The 5,924-nt window shown below is 39.4% G+C and overlaps 1 protein-coding gene across 6 annotated transcripts in view; it reads right to left on the bottom strand.

Moving 5' to 3' along the window:
• Positions 1–5,924, bottom strand: part of LTBP1 (latent transforming growth factor beta binding protein 1) — a 417,473-nt gene that overhangs the window by 23,990 nt on the left and 387,559 nt on the right. The window lies entirely within an intron of this gene.

Here is a 5,924-nt window from a genome sequence, read left to right as displayed (position 1 = left end):
ACACACACACACACACACACACACACACACACAGAGAAACTCCAGAGGCTGAGGAGGGGGAGGATGTCAGGACACGACCACTTCAGCAAACTCACTGCCGGGCCGCCCTCAACCATCTGAAACCTCCTAATGCCTGGTGTCTGGCCTCCCAGACTTTAGCTGAGGATTGAAATGGGAGCCCCAAGCAGCTCCAGAAAGGTACTGCATGGTACAACTAGGCAATTCTTCTCATGTAAAGTTACCCTGACACAATCCATCAGCCTCCACTCACTCACCCTGCATGTGGTACCAGTCTGCACCTGGTACCAATCTGCAAGTTGCCATCTAACTTCAGAGAACACTATTTCAGGAGCCACTCCTACCTCCTCCAACTACCAGTATTCTCAGACGCAGTTGCTGCCTTAGTGAGAATTAGTGCCCATAACCTATTGGACCAGAAGTGTGAAAGCCTGTTTGGGAGCCAAAGCTTTACTTTATACTGCACTTTAATGCTCAAAGCTGATGACAAGCACTGCGATTTATTACTTAAATTCCTCCAGCACTGTTTCCATCAGTAACTAATTGTTCCCCAAAGCAGTGCTGCACTCCTCGGGAAACTGGAAGGTTCAGTGCCTGACAGGCTGGAATTCATCCAGTGCTTTTATTAACAAATAGACAATATGGTCCTTTCTCAACTATCATGTATTCCTGAAGAGCAACATTTAAAAGGCTCAATGGCAGAATGAGCAAATCAGTTTTAAAGTTCACACGTTCTCTGCTTCCTCTACGAAAAATTAATAACGGCATTAAAGTCGGTTTTAACAAAATCCGGCTGAATGCTGCTACGTGTCTCTAGAACCTTGCTAGTGTGGTCTGAAGACCAGCAGCAGCATTGCATTGGGACTTAAGAATGCAGAATCCTGCCCACCCACCTCCACCTAGAAACCAGTATCTTTTTTTTTTTTAATAACATCACCAGGTAATTAACAGGCCCATTAATGTTTATGAAGCAGTGGTCTAGAAGAGAAAGTTTTATATGAGGACAATTATTTCTGCATTCGTCTATCCTTAATTTCTTAATTCATGTTCAGATGCTATTAAGTAAGTGTGTTTTTCATAAGAACCTTAGATTTCAGTTACATTTGAAAATGCATTTGATCTGACTCACCCGGCAGTAGTAGCATTAGGTGCTACAACCTTCTAAATGCTTACTACGTGTCAAGCGCTATGCTAAGTGTTCATGTATTAACTGATTCTTACAACAACCCTGTGAGGCAGGTGATATTAGTTTCTTGCGAGGAAACTAAGGCACAGAGAGACAGAGGAACAAGGCTGTGTAGATAGAAAGTTGCCAAACCAGGATTCCCACCCAGGCAACCTGGCTCCAGAGTCCATATGCTAACCCCTCTGCTCTGGGTCTTCTTGCTTGCTATACTCGGGCAGAAACATGCTCAACGGGAGACGGTTTGGTGTAGATATGACCAGAACATCAGGTACCAATCAAGGAAAGGCCAGCTAATCACAGGGCCTCTGGAAAAACTGCTTAACTTTGCCGTGGGCTTCTCCCTGGATTCAGGGTAGAGTATCCCTAAGTCTAGTTCAAGGCCCATAATTTCAGGAGTATAAAAGAAATACTCCTTCGGGGATGTCTAACTACTTCCTATACTCCAACAGAAACAGAATAGTGTTTTTCAATATGTGTTTCCTGGAACCCTGGGGTCTTTCACAGATACCTCGAGAGGCTAACTAGTTGTTCTCCCTACCGGTAGCTCCAGCATCTTTGATGTTAATGAATTTACATATATTGGAAGTTAAAATAATAATTCAGTTGACAAAAGACTACCTTTTTCTAAAAAAAGAAAAGACTGAAAATCACTGATTTTTGAGGATTTGGCTGACTGTAGACTAGTGATTCTTTTTGGAAAATTCATCACCAGTACTGTGCATATATAAGCTAGAAAGAGTGCAGCAAAGATACTAAGCTTTTTTTTTTTTTAATTTGGCATGTGGTACGACTATTTCCTCGTACCCCATACTTTCCTAAAAAATTAGACAGTATATACTTGTTCACATGGATTTGTTTGAATTTACATTTAAAATTTTGTTTTGTAAAGCCTCAGTTAAAAATAATTGATGCAATATTCTAAAATTCATTTCTAACACCAAAATAACTTGAATATTCTTTTAAAAACTTGTCAGATTTGATTTGCAAAGGCAACTAGCTCATCAGATTTTCATTCAGTAAATACTTAATATCACAGCATCAGGACAGGGACAGAACAAAACGAAAATATATGCAGAACCTTTCAGAAAGAAGTTTCCAAAAAGCCAAATGTTGGGGTTGTGGACAGAATATGCACAACGATCCTACAAATCAGCAAGAAAAAGACACAAAGTCCAACCGAAGAAATGGGCAAAGGATAGAATTCACTGACAAAGGAATACAAATCATCTATAAACAAGGAAAAGATGCTCCAATTCCCTAGAAATAGGGAGACGCATATAAGATACCCTTCTTACCCATATGATAACAATTTTAAAGGCTGAGAAGATCTAGTGGTAAAAGGGTATGAGGAAAAGGCATTTCAAACACTGTCAATGTGAGTGTAAATCTGTCCTGTATTTTTTGGAGAGTAATATAGTATAGTATTTTCATTTGTAGGAATTTTCTTATCAAGACACTTCCACAGCTATATATAAGATACATATGTGAAGGTTCACTGCAGCATTGTTTATAATAGGAAAATCAAGACTGGGGAAGGGCAGGGGTTGGGGGAGACAGACAGCCCAAATGTCCAGTGCTGGAGGTGATTAAATAAACCATGGTACAGGCATACCTTGTTCTACTGTGCTTCGCTTTACTGTGTGTTTTTTTAATTTTTTTTAACAAATTGAAGGCTTGTGGCCGCCTTGCATCAAGCAAGTCTATTGCACCATATTTCCAACCACATTCGCTCACTGCCTGTCTGTGTCACATTTTGGAAATTCTCATAATATTTCAAACTTTACCACTATTACTATATTTGTTATGGTATTAGTGATCTTTGATGTTACTATTGTAATTGTTGTAGGGTGCCAGAAACCCCACCTATATGAGACAGTAAACTTAACTGTTGAAACAAAGGATTTAGAATATTACATAAAACTAATTAAGAAAGCAGTAGCAGGGGTTGAGAGGACTGACTTGAATTCTGAAGGAAGCTCTACTCTAGGGAAAATGCTATTAAACAGCATTACATACCACAGAGAAATCGTTTGTCAAGGCAGAATCAATTGAGGTGCAAACTTCACTGTTGGCTGTTTTAAGAAATTACCACAGTCACCCCCATCCCCAGCAATCACCTCCCTGATCAGTCAGCAGCTACCAACAGCGAGGCAAGACCCTCCACCAACAAAAAGATGACTTGCTGAAACCTCAGGTGATGGTTAGCATTTTTTAGCAATACAGTATTTTTTACTGTCATGTATATTTTTTTAGACATAATGCTATTGCACACTTAACAGACATAAACATTGTACAGTGTAAATTTAACTTTTATATGCCCTGGGAAACCCAAAAATTTGGGTGACTTGCTTTATTGCAATATTCACTTTATTGTGGTGGTCTGGAACTGAACCCATAATATCTCCAAGGTATGCCTGTACATCCATGAAACAGAGTCTGTGCAGCCATTTAAAAGTTACCATCTTTCACCAGTTCTAAGATACCCTAGATTTCAAAATACATCCTGATATAACAGACACTAAAATGTGAAAAAATTGCTTGTGGCCATTAATAGATGTCATCAATTGTAAGATACCCCCAATTTCAGAGATGCTAACGAGTAAATCAAAAAACGTGTGTCTCAGATCGATGATATGGATTTCAGCTTTAAATATTCTCTTAAATATAAATTTATAATAACTAATATAGATTAAAAATATAACAATAATTAATGTATAGAAAAAAGACTTGGATAATTAAAACCGACTGTTAAGAGTGAACATCTTCAGAGGTACAAGCTATTAGGTATAAAATAAGTTATAAGGATATATTGTACAATATGGGGAATATAGCCAATATTTCACAATAACTATAAATGGAGTATAATGTTGAAAAATTGTGAATAATTACATTGTACACCTGTAACATATGGTACATCAACACTGTACTTCAATTAAAGAAAAAGAGTGAACACCTTCAAGGAGTGGAGTTCAGCTGTGATGGGGTAGATGGAGGGAGACATAACCTCTTTGATTACTTCTTTAGAAGAATGATATATTTTTTAAAAAAATTAAACAATATAGCACAGGGAGATTAGCTCAGTGCTTTGTGACCACCTGGAGGGGTGGGATAGGGAGGGTGGGAGGGAGGGAGACACAAGAGGGAAGAGATATGGGAACATATGTGTATGTATAACTGATTCACTTTGTTATAAAGCAGAAACTAACACACCATTGTAAAGCAATTATACTCCAATAAAGATGTAAAAAAAAGAGTAAAACATATATATAAAACATGCAAAAAAAAATTAAACAATAAAAACACTGCCTAAGTAGAAAGGTTTGAGGTATTCAAGCATCGTGAGAAGATGACTCAAGTCATATATATTATAGTCACTTCCTTAGGATTTCACCTTCTTCTCCTTGTGGCAATCGCCTCTCGGGACAGAGGCTATAGTGACACTAATAATATACCCCACTCCTTGTGTTCCTGCCCTATCTACAACCTCCCAGTTCTCACAACAACCCAACAAGACAGATGCCTCCATTAATGAGCTGCATTGGGTGAGGTTCTTTTTCCCCAAGTCACGCAGCTGCTGTGGGCAGCTCTGAATTCCAGATCCAGATTTTCTGGCCCCAGAACCCATCCTCTTTCCATTTCTGGGCTACTATCATTACCATCTATATCTTTAAGAGGTTGCTCTTCATCCTTTGCTGTTCCTTTTCCTTTTCTGGCATTTCAAATTACTTTCTTTTTTTGTGCTACATTGGTTTCAGTTACTTCCAAGCTAAAAAGCTAATTTATTATTAAATATCTTGAAGATTACATTCTAGTTAACTAACAATTAATGCAGTTCCTCTTTTCAAGCAATTCTTCCCCTCTTGGCCATTCTGAGAATCTGTTCATTATAAACTCTTTCACTTTATATCCACACAGTATTTTTCCAGCTTTAACAAATCGGTTCTATAGTCAAAGACAAAATGCTATACTGAACACTTTCAAGTGATTTCCTTTAACAGGCAGTAAGTAGCTGCAGCGTCAAGAAGAGAAATAAGCAATCAGCGCACAACCCAACAGTCACCAAGTAGCCCAGCCTGGGAGCCAAGAGTCAGCACCTTCCAGCCCTCCTCCCACACGAGGAGAGGGGAGGAAACTGAGAGCTTAGCCAGTCCCATTTTTTTCCCATTTGACCAAAGGTTTTAACCCCAGGTCTAAAACTTAAAAGTCAAGGAGATTTGTTCAAGTACATTTTACTTACTTTCTACTCTCTTCCTTTATGGTTCTAACCCTTCTGTGATCTCTCCCACAAAGAGGTTGACATAAAAACTTGGGCTTTGACCTATATTGTCTATATTAATACTTTTTGCTCTAAGTAGAAACTGTTAGAAATGAGAAGGACTGTAGGGAAAAAAAAAAAAGAAGTATCAGGAAATATAAATTCTAAAGACCTATGCCTCCAACTGCTAAGATGCATTATATTTCTTTGGGTTATTTAGCATTCTTTGGGGAAATGGAATGAGGGTTTCAAAAATTAATGACAAGGGCTTCCCTGGTGGCGCAGTGGTTGAGAGTCCGCCTGCCGATGCAGGGGACGCGGGTTCGTGCCCCGGTCCGGGAAGATCCCACATGCCGCAGAGCGGCTGGGCCCGTGAGCCATGGCCGCTGGGCCTGAGCGTTCGGAGCCTGTGCTCTGCAACGGGAGAGACCACAGCGGTGAGAGGCCCGCGTACCGCAAAAAAAA

This window comes from Neophocaena asiaeorientalis, unplaced genomic scaffold (genome assembly GCF_003031525.2).
Source record: "Neophocaena asiaeorientalis asiaeorientalis breed wild unplaced genomic scaffold, Neophocaena_asiaeorientalis_V1.1 scaffold18, whole genome shotgun sequence".
Lineage (NCBI taxonomy): Eukaryota > Metazoa > Chordata > Mammalia > Artiodactyla > Phocoenidae > Neophocaena > Neophocaena asiaeorientalis.
This window is presented reverse-complemented; position numbering and strand designations above follow the sequence as displayed.